This window comes from Monodon monoceros, unplaced genomic scaffold (genome assembly GCF_005190385.1).
Source record: "Monodon monoceros isolate NGI ecotype Baffin Bay Population unplaced genomic scaffold, NGI_Narwhal_1 Super_Scaffold_20, whole genome shotgun sequence".
Lineage (NCBI taxonomy): Eukaryota > Metazoa > Chordata > Mammalia > Artiodactyla > Monodontidae > Monodon > Monodon monoceros.
Genome location: NW_021703777.1, coordinates 26,058,597 through 26,081,169, shown reverse-complemented (window position 1 = coordinate 26,081,169; position 22,573 = coordinate 26,058,597). Strand labels below are relative to the sequence as shown.

The following is a 22,573-nucleotide window of genomic DNA, read 5'->3' as shown; positions in this document are numbered from 1 at the left end:
TTGAAAGAATGAATATGATATAGTTTACTAGGAAAAGAGACATTGCTAAGATTTTTTTAAAAAGAGGAATTTTGAAAAGAATTTTCTCAGTACTAATAATGTTCTTGGAAAATTATTTTCAGAGATGACTCATATATACATTCTTTCACCCTTTTAACATTTAAAATGAGACAACTTGAAAGATCTTACAAGTAGAGAAATGAAAATCTCAAAATGTCTTATGAGGGAGACCCTACAAGATGGTGGAGGAGTAAGACGTGGAGATCACTTTCCTCCACACAAATACATCAAAAATACATCTACATGTGGAACAGCTCCTACAGAACACCTACTGAATGCTGGCAGAAGACCTCAGACTTCCCAAAAGGCAAGAAATTCCCCATGTACCTGGGTAGGGCAAAAGAAAAAAGAAAAAACAGAGACAAAAGAATAGGGACAGGACCTGCACCTCTGGGAGGGAGCTGTGAAGGAGGAAAAGTTTTCACACGCTAGGGAGCCCCTTCACTGGTAGGGACAGGGGGTGGGTGGGTGGGGAAGCTTTGGATCCATGGAGGAGAGCACAGCAACAGGGATGCAGAGGGCAAAGTGGAGAGATTCCCACAATGAAGATTCGTACTGACCAGCATTCACCAACCTGAGACGCTTTTCTGCTCACCCGCCGGGATGGGTGGTGGCTGGGAGCTGAGGCTCGGGCTTCGGAGGTCAGATCCCAGTAAGAAGACTGGGGTTGGCTGTGTGAACACAGCCTGAAGGGGGCTAGTGTACCACAGCTAGCCTAGCAGGAGTCTGGGAGAAAGTCTGGACCTGCCGGAGAGGCAAGAGACCATTGTTTTGGGGTGTGCGAGGAGAAGGGATTCCCTCCCTGTGTGCCCACAGAAGGCAGAGCACTGACTCAATGATCTCCAGAGACGGGTGTGAGCAGCAGCTATCAGCTCGGACCCCAGAGACGGGCCTGAACCGCTAACGCTTGCTGCCACTGCTGCCCCCAAGAATCCTGTGTGCAAGCGCAGGTCACTACCCACAGCCCCCTGGAAACCTGTGCAGCCAGCCAATGCCAGGGTCCGTGATCCAGGGACAACATCCCTGCGGGAACACACGGAGTGCCTCGGGCTGTTGCAGTGTCATGCTGGCCTCTGCAGCTGCAGGCTCGCCCCGCATTCCAATTATGACTACCCTACCCCTCCCTTGCCCGGGCCTGAGTGAGGAAGAGAGCCCTAATTCAGCTGCTGCTTTAATCCCCTGTCTGGGTGGGAACAGATGCCTGAGGGCGGCCTGCACACAGAGGCAGGGCCCAGACCAAAGCTGAACCCCAGGAGCTGTGTGAACAAAGAAGAGAAAGGGGAATTTCATCGTGCAGCCTCAGGAGCAGCAGATTAAGTCCCCACCATCAACTTGATAAACACTGCATATGTGGAATACCTGAATAGACAATGAATATTCCCAAAAAGGAGGCAGTGGACTTTGGGAGCAGCTGTAGACTTGGGGGTTTGCTTTCTGCATCTGATTTGTGTTTGGTTTTATGTTTATTTTAGTTTAGTTTTTAGTGCTTGTTATCATTGGTGGATTTGTTTTTTGGTTTGGTTGCTCTCTTCTTTTTTAAAAAAATTTTTATTCTTAATTTTTATAATTTTACTATTTTTATTTTAAATTTTTTTCCTTTTTTCTCTTTTTGTGAGTGTGTATGTGTATGTTTCTTTGTGTGACTGTGTCTAACTTTACTTTTACCATTTGTCCTAGGGTTCTGTCTGTTCAGTTTTTTCTTTTTGTTTGTTTGTTTCTTTTTAGGACTGTGTATGTGTATGTTTCTTAGTGTGACTTTGCCTGTTTAGTTTTGCTTTTACCATTTGGTTTGGGGTTCTATCTGTTCTTTTTTTTTTTCTTTCTTTTCTTCTGAGCCGTGTGGCTGGCAGGGCCTTGTTGCTCCAGCCAGGTGTCGGGCCTGAACCTCTGAGATGGGAGAGCTGAGTCCAGGACACTGGACGACCAGAGACCTCCTGGCCCCATGTAATATGAATTGGCAAGAGCTCTCCCAGAGATCTCCATCTTAACACTAAGACACAGCTCCACCCAATGGTCAGTAAGCTCCAGTGCTGTATGCCCCAGGCCAAACAACTAGCAAGACAGAAACATAACCCCACCCACTAGCAGAGAGGATGCCTAACGTCATACTAAGTTCACAGACACCCCAAAACCACACCACCTGCCGTGGCCTACCCCACCAGAAGGACAAGATCCAGCCCCACCCACCAGAGCACAGGCACACCTCCACCAGGAAGCCTACACAAACCACTGAACCAACTTCACCCCCTGGGGCAGACACCAAAAATAACAGGAACTATGAACCTGCAGCCTGCGAAAAGGAGACCCCAAACACAGTAAGTTAAGCAAAATGAGAAGACAGAGAAACACACAGCAGTTATAGGAGCAAGGTAAAAACCCAGCAGACCAAACAAGTGAAGAGGAGATAGTCTACCTGAAAAACAATTCAAAGTAATGATAGTAAAGATGATCCAAAATCTCAGAAATATAATGGAGAAAATAGAAGAAATGTTTAACAAGGACCTAGAAGAACAAAAGAGCAAACAAACAATGATGGCAACACAAGAAATGAAATTAAAAATACTCTAGAAGGGATCAAGAGCAGAATAACTGAGGCAGAAGAATGGATAAGTGACCTGGAAGATAAAATAGTGGAAATAACTGCTGCAGAGCAGAATTTGGATTTATACTGTATAAATGAAAATGGAAATCAAAAGAAAGCTGGAGTAGCAATTCTCATGTCAGAAAAAATAGATTTTAAAATAAAGACTATTAAAAGAGACAAAGAAGGACACTACATAATGATCAAGGGATCAATCCAAGAAGAAGATATAACAATTGTAAATACTTATGCACCCAACATAGGAGTACCTCAATACATAAGGCAAATGCTAACAGCCATAAAAGGGGAAATCAGCAGTGACACAATCATAGTAGGGGACTTTAACACTCCACTTTCACCCATGGACAGATCAACCAAAATGAAAATAAATAACGAAACACAAGCTTTAAATGATGCATTAGACTAGATGGACTTAATTGATATTTATAGGACATTCCATCCAAAAACAACAGAATACACCTTCTTCTCAAGTGCTCATGGAACATTCTCCAGGATAGATCATATCTTGGGTCACAAATCCAGCATTGGTAAATTTAAGAAAATTGAAACCATATCAAGTATCATTTCCAAGCACAATGCTATGAGACTAGATGTCAATTACAGGAAAAAAAGTGTAAAAAAACATGGAGGCTAAACAATATGCTACTAAATAACTGAGAGATTGCTGAAGAAATCAAAGAGGAAATAAAAAAATACCTAGGAACAAATGACAATGAAAACATGATGACCCAAAACCTATGGGATCCAGCAAAAGCATTTCTAAGAGGGGAGTTTATAGCAATACAATCCTACCTCAAGAAACAAGAAACATCTCAAATAAACAACTTAACCTTACACATAAAGCAATTAGAGAAAGAAAAACAAAAAAAAACCCAAAGTTAGCAGAAGGAAAGAAATCATAAAGATCAGATCAGAAATAAAAGAAAAAGAAATGAATGAAACAATAGCAAAGATCAATAAAACTAAAGCTGATTCTTTGAGAAGATAAACAAAATTGATAAACCATTAGCCAGACTCATCAAGAAAAAATGGGAGAAGACCCAAATCAACCAAATTAGAAATGAAAAAGGAGAAGTAACAACTGACAGTGCAGAAATACAAAGGATCATGAGAGATTACTACAAGCAACTATATGCCAATAAAATGGACAACCTGGAAGAAATGCACAAATTCTTAGAAAAGCACAAACTTCCGAGACTGAACCACGAAGAAATAGAAAATACAAACAGACCAATCACAAGCACTGAAATTGATACTATGATTAACAATCTCCCAACAAACAAAAGTCCAGGACCAGATGGCTTCACAGGTGAATTCTATCAAACATTTAGAGAAGAGCTAACCCTATCCTTCTCAAACTCTTCCAAAATAGAGCAGAGAGAGGAACACTCCCAAACTCATTCTATGAGGCCACCATCACCCTGATACCAAAACCAGACAAAGATGTCACAAAGAAAGAAAACAATAGGTCAATCTCACTGATGAACATAGATGCAAAAATCCTCAACAAAATACTAGCAAACAGAATCCAACAGCACATTAAAAGGATCATACACCATAATCAAGTGGGGTTTATCCCAGGAATGCAAGGATTCTTCAGTCTACACAAATCACCCAATGTTTACACCATATTAACAAATTGAAGGATAAAAACCATATGATCATCTCGACAGATGCAGAAAAAGCTTTCGACACAATCCAACACACATTTATGATAAAAAAAACTCTCCAGAGGGCTTCCCTGGTGGCGCAGTGGTTGAGAGCCCACCTGCCAATGCAGGGGACGTGGGGTCATGCCCTGGTCTGGGAGGAACCCACATGCCACAGAGCGGCTGGGCCCATGAGCCATGGCTGCTGAGCCTGCACGTCCGAAGCCTGTGCTCCGCAACGAGAGAGGCCACAGCAGTGAGAGGCCCGCGTACCGCAAAAAAAAAAAAAAAAAAAAGAACTCTCCAGAAGGTGAGCATAGAGGGTACCTACCTCAACATAATAAAGACCCATATATGACAAACCCACAGTCAATATTGTTCTCAGTGGTGAAAAAGTGAAACCATTTCCTCTAAGATCAGGAACAAAACAAGGTTGTCCACTGTCACCACTATTATTCAACATAGTTTTGGAAATTTTAGCCACAGCAGTCAGAGAAGAAAAAGAAATTAAAGGAATCCAAATTGGAAAAGAATGAGTAAAACTGTCACTGTTTACAGATGACATGATACTATACATAGAGAATCCTAAAGATGCTACCAGAAAACTACTAGAGCTAAACAATGAATTTGGTAAAGTTATTAGGATACAAAATTAATGTACAGAAATCTCTTGCATTCCTATACTCTAACAACGAAAAATCAGAAAGAGAAATGAAGGAAACACTCCTATTTTCCACTGCAACAAAAAGGATAAAATACCTAGGAATAAACCTACCTAAGGAGACAAAAGACCTGTACTCAGAAAACTATAAGACACTGATGAAAGAAATTAAAGACAATACAAACAGATGGAGAGATACACCATGTCTTGGATTTGAAGAATGAATCAACACTGTGAAAATGACTATACTACCCAAAGCAATCTACAGATTCAATGCAATCCCTGTCAAACTACCCATGACATTTTGCAGAGAACTAGAACAAAAAAATTTCAAAATTTGTATAGAAACACAAAAGACCCCAAATAGACAAAGGAATCTTGAGAAATAAAAATGGAGCTGGAGGAATCAGGCTCCTGGACTTCAGACTATACTACAAAGCTACAGTAATCAAGACAGTATGGTACTGGCACAAAAACAGAAATATAGATCAATGGAACAGGATAGAAAGCCCAGAGGTAAACCCATGCACATTCGGTCACCTTACCTTTGATAAAGGAGGCAAGAATGTACAATGGAGAAAAGACAGCCTCTTCAATAAGCAGTGCTGGGAAAACTGGACAGCTACATGTAAAAGAATGAAATTAGAACACTAACACCACACACAAAAATAAACTCAAAATGGATTAAAACCCTAAATGCAAGAGCAGACAGTATAGAACTCTTAGAGGAAAACATAGGCAGAAGACAGCATGATATAAATCACAGCAAGATCCTTTTTGACCCACCTCCTAGAGAAATGGAAATAAAAACAAAAATAAACAAATGGGACCTAATGAAACTTAAAAACTTGCACAGCAAAGGAAACCATAGACAAGATGAAAAGACAGCCCTCAAAATGGGAGAAAATATTTGCAAATGAAGCAACTGACAAAGGATTAATGTCTAAAACATACAAGCAGCTTATGAAGTTCAATAAATGCCTGCTGTAAATGACTTATAAATGGTTGTTGTGAGACCTCATCATGTTCACATTCCTACGATATACCATCCACATTAGCAATGGCTGTTGACAAACTTTGTTCTCTGCTTTTAGCTGGAGAAAAGTAAAAATGTAAAGGCGGAAATATAATTGTTCTCATTAAGTTGCCATTATTTGTCAAATGGAATTTGAATTACTTTACTATTAACTTGGTTTCTCAAATAGCAAAGATTTTAGACATTTCAATGAAAATTCTTATAGAGAAAACCATTGACTTCTTTACCAATCGTGTTTAATAAGTGGAAATATCCTTTGTCTATTAAGTTATACAATTTATTTGCTGAAAGGAGGTGAAGGCAGGGCATCAAATAAATATTGTCCAAAATTTAGAAAACCCATACTGAGAAAAATACCCCACACAATCAGAAGTGTGGTTATGAAGGTGACAGACCTCTATATACCCAACCTTGGTTCACACCAAGGTGGGATTGATAATATAAATAAAGTGGTACTGTAACTCCAGGAGAAATTAATTCTGAATATGAGAATCAAAGAAGTCTTCTGAGATGGGAAGGCAGTTGAGTGGGGTCTTGAAAGACAAGAAAGATTTTGAAAGTCTGCAGATTGTGAGAGCACTATCCAGGCAGGGAGCAGTGTATTTGCAGAGCCTGGTGGGATGGAAATGCTTGGTAAGTTTGGGAGAACAGGGAAAGTTCAATTCTTGGAGGCAGGAGATGGGGGAGTGGATGTGGGACTTAGCACGACTCTTGTTCTTGAAAGCCACATCTTATTAAGGATACAGACATGAGACAAATACCTGAGTGATTAGGGAGGGAAGAATGAAAGGGGAAATAGGGTGTTAGGAGAGAGAACAGCCAAAGTAGGGCCCTGCTTGGGCAGGCTGCCAGGCCCTTCCAGCAGCAGTGAAACAGACCTGAAAAGAACCAGCCATGGAACGTTTGGTAAGGATCACTTAGACAGAGGGAGCAGAACACAGTATTTTTAAGAGACTGCAAGTGTGTTGAGAGGAGTTGAGCATTGATGGTGGAGTGGTGGGAGGTGAGGTTGGAGGCATGTATCAGCATCAGACCATGGCCAGCCTCTTGTGCCATGTAAGGAGCTTGGGTTTTATTCTGAGCACAGGTGAACCGTGAGTATTTATACATGGAGGTGGCATGGTTTGGTTTATGATTTACTAGGTCATTAACTGACTTACAGAGAATAGATTGGGGAGGAAGCAGAAAGACTAGGAGGCCATTGCAGGAATCTGAATGAGATATGGCAGTGGCTTAAACTGAGGGATGGAGGTGGATATGAGAGGTAGGTAGAATCAAGAGGATTCACTAAAAAAGCTGAATGTTGGGTTAGGGCAGTAGAGAGGGAGCAATCAAGTACAATTCCCTTAAAGTCCCATAACTAAAGTTATAATGAAATTCCTAGAGTCACTGAATTCGGGAAGAGGTTTTCAAAGAAGTTGGAATTCTCTAAAATTTTCAAGATTCCCATTCTACTTAAAAATTATAGAACAATAAACAGAGATAGGGACTGTGATGTTATAAAAGTCAGACCTGTTTAAATCATAGTTTCCCTTCAAAGGACCCACTACTCTAAGCAAATTATTTTTAAACAAATTTATCTTACTGACAGTCTAAAAGTGGGTGTCCTAAAATAAATATAATACTTTGTGGTAGTTGTAGGTTAATTTTTGATTTTTCTTGCCACATTTTTGAATGTCTTCTTTATGCCAGTTACATTTTCTTGTTGGTTCTGACAATTTATAGCTTAATCTCTTTTTTTCTGATGTTAATGTTGAAATATTTATCTCCTGTGATGGTGGACAGATTCAGCTGAATAACTGAATATTTCAAAACTAATTTTAATCATCTAATTATTTTTCCTACCAAGACTTTGGTTTGTTACAAAGAAGCAGGAAGAAGGATTTATTGCACTCCTCAATTTTGCACTTGATTTGGTGGAATGATGATCTGAGCAATCCCAAAAGGAGTAGAAAAGGAACTATATTGTTTGAGTGCCATGACTTTACCCATATAATTGATTTTTGGCTAAAACTTATCTTTAAATAGTCTACATATTACTACCTCATGCACTGACAGATTTTTAAACATCTGAGAAGCCACACATCTCTTTTTATTTTCAAATTTCAAAAGAAAAGTTTTCAGAGCTCAGGTAAATGAGAAGGTCAGTAATATTTTTCTTGATTGCTGCTGTTCCACCATCTAGAAAGAAGAATTTCTTTTGAAAGATGTATTTTTAAGTGTCTTTTAAAGAAGTTTGGATTTGGACTCCTGGTGGTGTCCAGGAAGTAAAATGAACCATAAATGAGACACATCAAAAGTAACTTACAAAGAACTTTTTTAATATTAAAGTGATGAATCAGAGCTCAAATTAACAAGTAAAGGAATCCACCTATAATGAAAATCTTTTTCCAACATAACACTTCATTATAAAGGGAGTTTTTCTATAATAGAAGCAAGTGTAATTACATTTTTATATATAATTAGGACATTATTATCATTTCACCATATCAAAGTTCATTATGACATCTCTGATACATTTTTCATAGAGCAAAAATAAAAAGAGAACAGGAGTCCTTCAATTAGACTCATATAAGGACATCCACAGAGACTGAAAGAAGCTGATCAAACAGCTTACTTAGCCCAAAAGGGACCAGGTAGAACCCACGTTGCTTTTATGACACAGAAGGTGCTTTTTTTTGTATCCCGTATAATTTCTAATTATAGTTTTTCACTCCGTTCATATTCAACCATAAGAAATTAAAGGTGCAACATTCCCAGCTGGACCCAACTTTCTCCAACATTTCAAGCTCAGCTCCCCGGTGTTTACTGGGCTGGGCGGAATTCCTATTGTGCCCAATGCAAACACCTGTCAAACGTGAGGCAATCTACAAACTGTTCTGTTTTGCCAGTTTTATAAAAATGGCTAAGGTTCCCTTCTTCCCTTGCTCCCACCATCTTGTAATATCTTTGGAAGATAACTAACGTAGCTTCTAAAAATATTGAGAGGTTCCATATTTTAGAACAGATTATCTAACAGAAATATCTAGTTGAGCATGAAAAATGCATCACAGGTCAGGATTTGTAAATGTATGATCAAATAAATTTTGACTTGTATAAATTAGCATATTAACATGTTCAAAGTTAATTAAAACAAAATGCATTTTTTATGCATGAGTTTACAGTGAATGTTGCTTTCGGTGCAGATGAAATGTTGAAGATAGCATGGTTTGGGGAACTGACTCTTAGTATTCCAATCTCAGAAATTTTTGCTCTTCAGTTTATTTAAGACCACTCACTAAGCAATGCCCCCATGAATTTATCATTATGTTCAGCTTGGTTTTAAGATCTTCAGCCTCTGCTCTACATGCAGGATGTGTGGGAAGTGCCAGAGAAAGATTCTTTCCGACCCCGTAATTGGAGCACAGGAAGATCAGCACTGGGAGGGGTCAAGGGCTTCGGCTTTGTACGGATGGGGAAACTGAAACACACAAAAAGCCATCCCTGCTCCTAGAACTGGACTTTCCTGACTCCATGGCCAGGGACCTTTCTGCTCCACTGCATTCCAATGGCACTTGTCATGTTCCTCTACAATTCTCAGTTTCAAAAAAGATTTTTTAAAAATTAAATTGTTGTCTCTACTGCATTAAGTAATGTATTTTTATTTTAGAGATCTTTGTGTGTGTGTGTGTGTGTTTACGCTATACCACTGCAAACTTCCCACCCTTTTTTTTTCGATAGCAATTTGGTATGAATTAATATCTGTAAACAAACAAAAGACATATACGCTATCTCCAAAACTAATGATTCAGAAGGTACTTCAAGGGTGCCACATATATAAATCTAAATAGCAGTATTTTTTATTATTGTTAAACTATTGACAGAAGTATCTCAATTAGTTGGATTTTCTGATTAATATAATTTAAATAAATAATTTACATATGACAGTTTTTTCTGGGCTCTATTGATCATTTTGTTCTTCGTTTTTGATTCTGCTGGATGCATACTATTTCTTATAATATGCCCATAGACTGTACATCAACATGTTAAAGAAGAGGGCTTTCCTGGTGGCACAGTGGTTAAGAATCCGCCTGCCAATGCAGGGGACATGGGTTCGAGCCCTGGCCCGGGCAGATCCCACATGCCGCAGAGCAGCTAAGCCTGTGCGCCACAACTACTGAAGCCCGCGCGCCATGCTCTGCAATAAGAGAAGCCACTGCAATGAGAAGCCCGCGCACCGCAGCGAAGACCCAACGCAGCCAAAAATAAAAATAAATAAAATAAATTTTTTAAAAAATGTTAAAGAAGACTCTAGAAAAACGGATCATTTATGGCAGAGATAGATTTGAAATAATGCTTTTATTATTTAAACATAACCACACTGCTTTTCAAAATAAGTGGTAACTCATAGATGTTACAATTGTGACTAACTTGTTTGACCATTCACTTACACAGCTGTAAGTATAGCTGTTCAGACAGAGTGAATACTGTTAAAAATTAACTTGTCTCCCGAATTTCTTAACCCAAATATAGAGATCAGTAATTTCTTACTGTACTCATGTTCCTGCCTGTAATCCTACCATGTATATGATTGTATCATCATTGTCTTATGGGTTGAATCTTTATAAAAAAAGCAGCAAGTATTTCTGTACTCAGATAGACCTTCTGCTTATTCCTTTAGAATGTTTATGAGATTTGGCTGTAACTATTAAAATTTTCTATGAGAAATTATTTCTTAGAACCAGATACTTTCTTCTTTCTCTATCCTACTAAAATGTTAAGATGATTATAAAATTAAGATGATAGTCTCCGTTAGTGATTCTTAATGTAAGGGGGGAAAATCTGTTAAGATGCTTTTTTATTCCTTGCCTTGTAAATTTAAAATCCCTATATTAGCATAGAAATGTGTCGCAGTTCCTTCCAATTAACCTAAAAAATTATCTTCTTTCTGGTACATTCTTTAAATATTTCAAGTTAAAAACCTACAAACTATCGTGGCGTGTTTCTAATAGCTTTTCAATAGCTAAAGTAAAATTCATAGTCTGTGCAAGACAATCAACAGAAGACTGTAAATCAATTATTGGATTAATTTTATTAAATCTTTATCATATTATCAAACAGTAGAACTACTACCTTAACTCACAGTAAATAAATGCTTTGACAGAAAATGACCAAGTTGATATTGTGGACAGAACTGTCATGCAGCTGTGTTTCTGTGCCTGGCAGCCCAAGTTTGGAGGCCATCTCATATGAAATCAGCCTGCCAGTGAGGTGCCTTTGCACAAACTTGTGTGTATTCACTTGTGCTTGGTTTTGAATGTGCTGATTTTTAAAGATTCACATGCATTTGTTTATATATGTCTCTTCCATTTGACTGTAGGCCTTTTGAGAAAAGGAACTCATTTGCTATTTTATTTATACCTTTCCACGGTACCTGGTAAAGACCTCTGCCCATCACGGGTCTTCAGTAAATACGATTGAATCATTTTCCAACTGCTGATTACATTATGGTTTTTTCTTTCTTTCTTTTATTTTAGTTCTGTAGTATTGCTATCTCCCAAGTAAGCTGAAAACATCTTCCCTTTAAGAGTATATGAATGCTGGTGGGGAAAACTGGGCCCGAAGAACTATAATGTATTATAATGTCACCACTACATTTGTGATAAATACATGCCAAGGTTTCAGATGTCTTCCTAAGGAAATGTCAAGTAGGTGCTTCTTATTTACAGCAGATGCATCTTTTCACGAATCAAAGGAAGTACAGGTTTTCCAATTTGCTTTCGGAGTACAGGGCTGGATGAAGCACCTGTTTTTTTTTTTTTTTTTTTGAAGCACCTGTTTTAGCCTATCAAAGGACTGATCCCACGGTCAGAGTCTGAAGTTATGTGGATTCATATTTAATTATGTTGGCCAATTATTTTGCTACACTCACAGGAGGGGAAGAGATTGTGACATAGAAGAGAATTCCCAGACCACATACTATTGTTATTCCTCTCAGCCATCGCTCCAATACTATCTACATATTCCTGTATCCTTTTTTTAAAAAAAATGAAACTTTCAAAAAATAAAAAATGAAACTTTCATCTGTGAAAAGAAAGCATTAACATAAAGCACAACAGAAGGAAGCTGCATTTGGCATTGAGCAATGTGCTAGAAGGGCTTGCAGTTTAGAAATGCATTTTTTGCTTCTTCAGAAAGAAAAATTCTTAATCTCACTGTGTTTACAGTAGAAAGCTCTAGACATATTTTTACAGCCTTGACTCAAAATTGGACTGATTTATTACACTTGGAAATGGGAACTCTGCTCTTTTTAACCTTTAGCTCCTTGAGGTTAATATTAATTAATATTTTTCACAAAGAATGTGTGTATTATATTTGTATTTCTTTCTAAGTGGTGGCTATAATTGGGACAGCATTCAGGTAAAATTGAAAAGGTGCTTTGCAACACTTAATGAAGTGACCAGTTCTCAATTCAGTATGTCATTTTCTTGTGCAAGAAACTAGAAATTTTATGATAAATTTAAGTATCTAGATCTATTCCTTTTATTAATATTTCTGGCCCTAGGTAAGGGGCCATTAATAAAAGACTGAAATTATTTTGTTTTAAGGTTTTGTTTGTGTCTTCATATATAAGATAGAGTAAATCCTGTTGTAATTCTCCAAGTGAACTTCTAACTTCATATTTCTACTCCAGAAAATTAGGTAAACAACAGTGAACTATCACTCACAGGAGAAGATCTTTTTATTTGACTGTACAACCAAAGAAATAGACTTAAAATGTTTTTTCATCCATGACACCTGTTCTTCTTTTTAACATCTTTATTGGAGTATAATAGCTTTACAATGTTGTGCTAGTTTCTGCTGTATAACAAAGTGAATCAGCTATACATATACATATATCCCCATATCCCCTCCCTCTGGCACCTCCATGCTACCCTCCCTATCCCACCCCTCTAGGTCATCACAAAGCACTGAGCTGATCTCCCTGTGCAGCTGCTTTCCACTACTTATCTATTTTACATTTGGTAGTGTATATATGTAAATGCTACTCTCTCATTTCATCCCAGCTTCCCCTTCCCCCTCTCTGTGTCCTCAAGTCCATCCTCTGCGTCTGCATCTTTATTCCTGTCCTGCCCCTAGATTCATCAGAACAATTTATTTTTTTAGATTCTGTATATATGTGTTAGCATATGGTATTTGTTTTTCTCTTTCTGACATACATCACTCTGTGTGACAGACTCTAGGTACATCCACCTCACTACAAATCACTCAATTTCATTTCTATTTATGGCCAAGTAATATTCCATTGTATATATGTGCCACATCTTTATCCATTCATCTGTCGATGGACACTTAGGTTGCTATTGTAAATAGCTTTTGCACAACACAGGAAACCATAAACAAGACAAAAAGACAACCCTCAGAATCGGAGAGATACCTGCAAATGAAGCAACTGACAAAGCCTTTATCTCCAAAATATATGAGGCTCATAAATCTCAATATCAAAAAAACAACCCAATCCAAAAATGGGCAGAAGACCTAAATAGACATTCTCCAAAGAAGATATACAGATTGCCAAGAAACACGTGAAAGGATGCTCAACGTCACTAATCACTAAAATGCAAATCAAAACCATAATGAGGTAACAGCTCACAATGGTCAGAATGGCCATGATCAAAGAATCTACAAACTGCTCCAACTCAGCACTGGGGCTTCTGAGGTGCCTGCAAGCAGCTGGAGCAGATCTGGGGCTTTGTGATCCACTTTCTGGGTGTCAAGGGGCTACTGGGCTGGGGCCAAGGCAGGGAGAAGCCCTCGGAGATGGTGGCTCATAGGTGCTTCTGCCAGTCTTCTAGGATTGCCATAATAAAATACCAGAAGATTGGGTGGCTTAAACAACAGAAATTTATTTTTTCACTGTTCTGGAGGATGAAGTCTAAGGTCAAGGTTTGGTTTCTTCTGAGGCCTCTTCCTTGCCTTCTGTGTGGCTGACAGGGTCTTGGTGCTCTGGCCAGATGTCAGGCCTGTGCCTCTGAGGTGGAGGAGCCGAGTTCAGGACATTGGTCCAGCAGAGACCTCCCAGCTCCACGTAATATCAAACAATGAAAGCTTTCCCAGAGATCTCCATCTCAATGCTAAGACCCAGCTCCACACAACATCCAGCAATCTACAGTGCTGGACACCCCATGCCAAACAACCAGCAAGACAGGAACACAACCTCACCCATTAGCAGAGAGGCTGCCTAAAATCATAATGAGGTCACAGACACCCCAAAACACACCACGGGACACAGTCCTGCCCACCAGAGAGACAAGATCCAGCCTCATCCACCAGAAAACAGGCACTAGTCCCGTCCACCAGGAAGCCTACACACCCACTGAACCAACCCTAGGCACTGGGGGCAGACAGCAAAAACAACAGGAACTATGAACCTGCAGCCTGCAAAAAGGAGACCCCAAACACAGTAAGTTAAGCAAAATGAGAAGACAGAGAAACACACAGCAGATGAAGGAGCAAGGTAAAAACACAGCAGACCAAACATATGAAGAGGAAATACGCAGTCAACCTGAAAAAAAATTCAGAGTAATGATAGTAAAGATGAGCCAAAATCTTGGAAATACAATGGAGAAAATAAAAGAAACGTTTAACAAGGACCTAAAAGAACTAAAGAGCAAATGAACAATAACAGTCTTAGAGAACACAGGGACAACATTAAACACACCAACATTCGAATTTAGGGGTCCCAGAAGAAGAAGAGAAAAAGTAAGGGTATGAGAAAGTATTTGAAGAGATTATAGTTGAAAACTTCCCTAATATGGGGAAGGAAATAGTCAAGTCCAGGAAGCACAGAGAGTCCCATACATGATAAATCTAAGAAGAAACATGCCAAGACACATATTAATCAAACTATCAAAAATTAAATACAGAGAAAAAATATTAAAGCAGCAAGGGAAAAACAACAAATAACACACAAGGGAATCCCCATAAGGTTAACAGCGGATCCTTCAGCAGAAACTCTGAAAGCCAGAGGGGAGTGGCAAGACATATTTAAAGTGATGAAAGAGAAAAACATGCAACCAAGATTTCTCTACCCAGCAAGGATCTCATTCAGATTTGATGGAGAAATTAAAACCTTTACAGATAAGCAAAAGCTAAGAGAATTCAGCACCACCAAACCAGCTTTACAACAAATGCTAAAGGAACTTCTCTAGGCAGGAAGCACAAGAGAAGGAAAAGACCTACAATAACAAACCCAAAACAATTAAGAAAATGGTAATAGGAGCATACATATCGATAATTACCTTAAATGTAAATGGATTAAATGCTCCCACCAAAAGACATAGACTGGCTGAATGGATACAAAAACAAGACCCATATATATGCTGGCTACAAGAGACCCACTTCAGACCTAGGGACACATACAGACAGAAAGTGAAGGGATAGAAAAAGATATTCCATGCAAATGGAAATCAAAAGAAAGCTGGAGTAGCAATTCTCATATCAGAAAAAATAGACTTTAAAATAAAGACTATTACAAGAGACAAAGAATGACACTATATAATGATCAAGGGATCAATCCAAGAAGAAGATACAGCAATTGTAAATATTTATGCACCCAACATAGGAGCACCTCAATACATAAGGCAAATGCTAACAGCCATAAAAGGGGAAGTCGACAGTAACACAACCATAGTAGGGGACTTTAACTAGGGGACTTTAACACCCCACTTTCACCAATGGACAGTTCATCCAAAATGAAAATAAATAAGTTAACACAAGCTTTAAATGATACATTAAACAAGGTGCACTTAATTGATATTTGTAGGACATTCCATCCAAAAACAACAGAATACACTTTCTCCTTAAGTGCTCATGGAACATTCTCCAGGATAGATCATATCTTGGGTCACAAATCAAGCATTGGTAAATTTAAGAAAATTGGAATCTTATCACGTAACTTTTCCAAACACAATGCTATGAGACTAGACATCAATTAAAGGAAAAAAAATCTGTAAAAAATACAAAAACATGGAGGCTAAACAATACACTACTTAATAACCAAGAGATCACTGAAGAAATCAAAGAAATCAAAAAATACCTAGAAACAAATGACAATGATAACACGACGACTCAAAACCTATGGGATGAAGCAAAAGCATTTCTAAGAGGGAAGTTTATAGCAATACAATCCTACCTCAAGAAACAACAAACACCTCAAATAAACAACCTAACCTTACACCTAAAGCAATTAGAGAAAGAAAAACAAAAAAAAACCCCGAAGTTAGCAGAAGGAAGGAAATCATAAAGATCAGATCAGAAATAAAAAGAAATAAAGGAAATGATAGCAAAGATCAATAAAACTAAAAGCTGGTTGTTTGAGAAGAAAAACAAAATTGATAATCCATTAGCCAGGCTCATCAAGAAAAAAAGGAAGAGGACTCAAATACAAAATTAGAAATGAAAAAGGAGAAGTAACAACTGACACTGCAGAAATACAAAGGATCATGAGAGATTACAACAAGCAACTATATGTCAATAAAATGGACAACCTGGAGGAAATGGACAAATTCTTAGAAAAGCACAACGTTCTGAGACTGAACTAGGAAGAAATAGAAAATATAAACAGACAAATCACAAGCACTGAAATTGAGACTGTGATTAAAAATCTTCCAAAAAATAAAAGCTCAGGACCAGATGACTTCACAGGAAAATTCTATCAAACATTTAGAGAAGAGGTAACATCTATCCTTCTCAAACTCTTCCAAAATATAGCAGAGGGAAGAACACTCCCAAGCTCATTCTATGTGGCCACCATTATCCTGACACCAAAACAAGACAAAGAAGGAAAACTACAGGCCAATCTCACTGATGAACACAGATGCAAAAGTCCTCAACAAAATACTAGCAAACAGAATCCAACAGCACATTAAACGGATCATACACCGTGATCAAGTGGGGTTTATCCCAGGAATCCAAGGATTCTTCAATATACGCAAATCAATCAATGTGATAAATCATATTAACAAATTGAAGGAGAAAAACCATATGATCATCTCAATAGATGCATAAAATGCTTTCGACAAAATTCAACACCCACTTATGATAAAAAAGAACCTCCAGAAAGTAGGCATAGAGGGAACCTACCTGAACATAATAAAGGCCATATATGACAAACCCACAGCCAATATCATTCTCAATGGTGAAAAACTGAAAAATTTTTTTCTCTGAGAGCAGGAACAAGACAAGGTTTTCCACTTACTCAACATAGTTTTGGAAGTTTTAGCCACAGCAATCAGAGAAGAAAAATAAATAAAAGGAATCCAAATTGGACAACAAGAAGTAAAGCTGTCACTGTTTGCGGATGACTTGATACTATACATAGAGAATCCTAAAGATGCTACCAGAAAACTACTAGAGCTAATCAATAAATTTGGTAAAGTAGCAGGGTACAAAGTTAATGCACAGAAATCTCTTGCATTCCTATACACTTATGATAAAAAATCTGAAAGAGAAATTAAGGAAACAGTCCCATTTACCACTGCAACAAAAAGAATAAAATACCTAGGAATAAACCTACCTAAGGAGACAAAAGGCCTGTATGCAGAAAACTATAAGACCCTGATGAAAGAAATTAAAGATGATACAAATAGATGGAGAGATATACCATGTTCTTGGATTGGAAGAATCAACATTGTGAAAATGACTATACTACCCAAAGCTATCTACAGATTCAATGCAATCCTTATAAAACTAACAATGGCATTTTTCACAGAATGAGAACCAAAAACTTCACACTTTGTATGGAAACACAAAAGACCCCGAATAGCCAAAGCAATCTTGAGAGAAAAAAAAAATGGAGCTGGAGAAATCAGGCTCCCGGACTTCAGACTATACTACAAAGCTACAGTAATCAAGACAGTATGGTACTGGCACAAAAACAGAAATATAGGTCAATAGAACAGGATAGAAAGCCCAGAGTTAAACCCACGCACATGTGGTCACCTTATTTTTGATAAAAGAGGCAAGAATATACAATGGAGAAAAGACAGCCTCTTCAATAAGTGGTGCTGGGATAACTGGACAGCTACATGTAAAACAATGAAATTAGAACACTCCCTAACACCATACACAAAAATAAACTCAAAATGGATTAAAGCCCTACATGTAAGGTCAGACACTATAAAACTCTTAGAGGAAAACATAGGCATAACACTCTATGACATAAATCACAGCAAGATCCTTTTTGACCTACCTCTTAGAGAAATGGAATTAAAAAGAAAAATAAACAAATGGCACCTAATGAAACTTAAAAGGTTTTTCACAAAAAAGGAAAACATAAACAAGATGAAAATCAAACCTCAGAATGGGAGAAAATATTTTCAAATGAAGCAACTGACAAAGGATTAATCTCCAAAATTTACAAGCATCTCATGCAGCTCAATATCAGAAAAACAAACAACCCAATCCAAAAACAGGCAGAAGACCTAAATAGACATTTCTCCAAAGAAGATATACAGATTGCCAACAAACACATGAAAGATTGCTCAATATCACTAATCATTAGAGAAATGCAAATCAAAGCTACAATGAGGTATCATCTCACACCAGTCAGAATGGCCATCATCAAAAAATCTACAAACAATAAATGCTGGAGAGGGTGTGGAGAAAAGAAAACATTCGTGCACTGTTGGTGGGAATATAAATTGATACAGCCACTATGGAGAACAGTATGGAAGTTCCTTAAAAAACTAAAAGTAGAACTACCATACGACCCAGTAATCCCACTGCTGGGCATATACCCTGAGAAAACCATAATTCAAAAAGAGTCATGTACCACAATGTTCATTGCAGCTCTATTTACAATAGCCAGGACATGGAAGCAATCTAAGTGTCCATCAACAGATGAATGGGTAAAGAAGATGTGGCACATAAATACAATGGAATATTACTCAGCCGTAAAAAGAAATTAAATTGAGTTATTTGTAGTGAGGTGGATGCACCTAGAGTCTGTCATACAGAGTGAAGTAAGTCAGAAAGAGAAAAACAAATACCATATGCTAACACATATACACGGAATTTTAAAAAATGGTTCTGAAGAACCTAGGGGCAGAACAGGAATAAAGATATAGACATAGAGAATGGACTTCAGGGCACGGGGAAGGGGAAGGGGAAGCTGGGACAAAGTGAGAGAGTGTCATGGACATATATACACTACCAAATGTAAAATAGATAGCTAGTGGGAAGCAGCCGCATAGCACAGGGAGATCAGCTCGGTGCTTTGTGACCACCTAGAGGAGTGGGATAGGAAGTGTGAGAGGGAGACGCAAGGCAGAGGAGATATGGGGATATATGTATATAAATAGCTGATTCACTTTGTTATAAAGCAGAAACTAAGAGACCATTGTAAAACAATTATACTACAATAAAAATGTTAAAAAACATCTACAAACAATAAATGCTGGAGAGGATGTGGAGAAAAGGGAACCCTCTTGCACTGTTGGTGGGAATGTAAATTGATATAGCTACTGTGGAAAACAGTATGGAGGTTCCTTAAAAAACTAAAAATAGAACTACCATATGACCTAGCAATCCCACTAGTAGGCATATACCCTGAGAAAACCATAATTCAAAAAGAAACATGTACCACAATGTTCATCACATCTGTTCATAAAAAGCTCTCTCGTCAACTCTTTACACCAGGGTGTATGTGTTGTTTTTTGCTGTCATCAAGCTGTCTGTTCATTCATGCCTGATACATGCTTTCATTCAGAGAGTTGCTTAAGGACTAGCCACAATGCTAATAACTGCTCTTGGGGAGCTTCGAGCCTGGCATTAAAGCTCACTAGACAAGCACAAACATGAGATTAATGCTTTTTATATTTTAAAAGCAGTATTTGCTTGCTTTTCCTACATCCTCTTCCAGGAGGGTTGCTTTGTCTGGGAGACTTGCCCCAGGGTTGAAACACCACAGCAGCAGCGAATCTGGTGGACAGAACCTCTTCTCCAAGAGAAGATGCAGCCCCAGCTCTGATGCTGTGAGTTGCATCTCAAGGGCAGCTTGGACAGCTGTCATGGCCAGCTCATCTCTCATCTTTTCTGACCTCTTCTGACCTCATTTCATTCATAAGTAATGTCTGAAGTTTCATGCAGTGGACGATGCTCTGGCTTTGATAATGTAATTATTAGGGTCCCGCAGTCGACCAGTTGGCCAGATGAGCATGGAGAGCATCTCTCCCAGATGCCCTCGGCGCCTGACAGATGGCTGTGTCAGTTGTGTTTAAAGACACTGTGTCCTCCTGTTCCCTTTCAGGTTCTTTTAAAGCTGTACCGGCCAAGCTGAGTGAGAGAGAAGGTGTAAACATCACGGTTGAAATGAAACTCGAAAACCACTGAGAAAAGAAATGGCGAAGATATTTTGAAAGGACACGATGCAGACTGGCGATAGGTATGATTGGGGCATTGTCTGTGAAACTGGTCCCAGCAATACGCTTTTCCATTCATTCTAGTCCTTTTACCTTGAGTCCAGGATCCCATTCTCCCATCCAGCTCTTGATTTTTTAAAAAAACCCTCAAGATGGACACAACTCTTAGATTTTAGTTGCCACTTGCCCCTCGGCAGGGTGTCTTGGTGCAGTGCCCAACCTACCCACTGTCCCTGTCACCTGTGTTCACCTAGTGCTTCTTTAGTAACATCAGCAGAAGGCAATGGATCTCTTATAGCATCAGGAGCTCACTACCTCCAAAAACCCCAGGCCTGGACAGTCACTCCCTGAAGCACGTTTACCATGTAACCACATAGACCTGCTGTGTGTGCATCACTTGGAAATCTGGGAAATCAGCATTCTAGGTCACTACCTAAAAACTTAGTTTATACTTAGTTTATTTCTACAAAGAGGTGGGCACTCATTTCAATAAAGCCCCAGAGCATAGCTTTTTTATTGTTTACAATAAATTGATCACTTTCCTTCTCTCAAAATAAAAAAATTAAAATAAATTTTATAATCTAGCAACTATTTTAAACAAACACAATGCTTTTTTACAATCTGGATGGGGAGGAGGGTGTTACACTCCAGTTTTGTCACTCATTTTGATTCATTCATTTGGGAAAACATCATAAATGTGTGTTCTCTTCAAAGTTCTATTTAGATGCCATCAGAGGTAACGAAGGGGATAAGGCATGGCTGCTGTCTGTGTTCACAAAGCTCAAGGTGTAAGAGGGAAGACCAATAAGATTTTTTTCATGTATCTTATTAGACCCTTATGCGCTGAGTGCATTTTACCTGGAAAGGAGCCTGGGCTTCCGAGCAAGTTACCTTGGAACTGCAAGATAACTGTAAGATCATCCTGGAGGGGCAGGGGGACAATGTGGTTACTGGCAAAAATTTTGAGCTGAAGCTCAATTCTGCTCCTCTAAGTTTCTCAATAGTGTCTCTTGAATCCAGCCTTTTTTCTTCAGCTAACTATTGTCATCACAGTCTGGAGAACTGCACAGACGTCCTAAACAGTCTCTTCTAGAGGGGCCACGTCCCTTCCTTACAACTATCATTTATCATAGAAGGGACGTCAGATTGTGTCACCCTTCCCCTTTGCCACAAGCTTTCTGTTGGCTTTCTGTTGCCTGTAGTGTAAATTCTGAATGCCGTAGCTCAGCATAAGAGGCCATGACGGGCTTCCCTGGTGGCGCAGTGGTTGAGAGCCCGCCTGCTGATGCAGGGGACACGGGTTCGTGCCCCGGTCCGGGAAGATCCCACATGCTGCGTAGCAGCTGGGCCTGTGAGCCATGGCCGCTGAGCCTCCGCGTCCGGAACCTGTGCTCCGCAACTGGAGAGGCCACAACAGTGAGAGGCCTGTGTACCGCAAAAAAAAAAAAAAAAAAGAGGCCTTGTAGAGGCTGCTTCAAACCCTAATCTTATTGCCCGTCATTCTGCCCCCCAACCGTGGCCTTCCACTGAATACAGCTTAAGCTCTTGCCATGCTGACGTCCTGATCACTCCCCAAAGCTCTGCTCATCCATGACTCCAGGCCTCAACACATGCTTCTCCATCATGTCTGTCCAGCTGGTATGTTTCTCCTCATGCCTTAAAGGTGCAGAACTCAGATGTAATCTTGCCCCATGTGGTCTGGCAGACAGAGCCATTCCCTCCTGGGAGAACCCACAGCACTGCTTCATTCCTTTAAAAGATGATATTATTGGTTTTCTGCTTGCACGTGTCTTCTCCACTAGACTATGAGTTCCTTGAGGGGAGGGGTTTTGTTATATCCTAGGGACCTAGCGAGGTCCCTGGCATAGAGTGGCATGTTGACAAATGCTCCTTGAATGAACAGATACATGAAAGAGAAATTGCACCTGCTCCAAGGTCTTATGTCATCAATACCCCCTTTTATTCATTGTTTAAAAGAGCTCAATGACAAAGTCATTCCATGGACGTTTCCAGAGTGAGTATGTGACCACCTCTGGCACACACCTCATTCAATATCAGGTTTCTGATGCTTTGAATGTAGCTACAAAAAGCCAAGTTCAGTATACAAGCAGATTACTTCTTAAGCCCAGAACCTCTGTCCCTGCTTTCTCTCAGCTCCCCCAT

General features: G+C 39.0%; 1 protein-coding gene across 1 annotated transcript in view; it reads left to right on the top strand.

The window, feature by feature from the left end:
• The window catches only part of TTC29 (tetratricopeptide repeat domain 29), a 357,551-nt gene that overhangs the window by 84,811 nt on the left and 250,167 nt on the right, over positions 1-22,573 (top strand). The window contains exons 2-3 of the mRNA XM_029234687.1: positions 20,299-20,433; positions 21,243-21,321. The gene's annotated coding sequence lies outside the window, so the exon portion shown is untranslated. The remainder of the gene's footprint in view (positions 1-20,298; positions 20,434-21,242; positions 21,322-22,573) is intronic.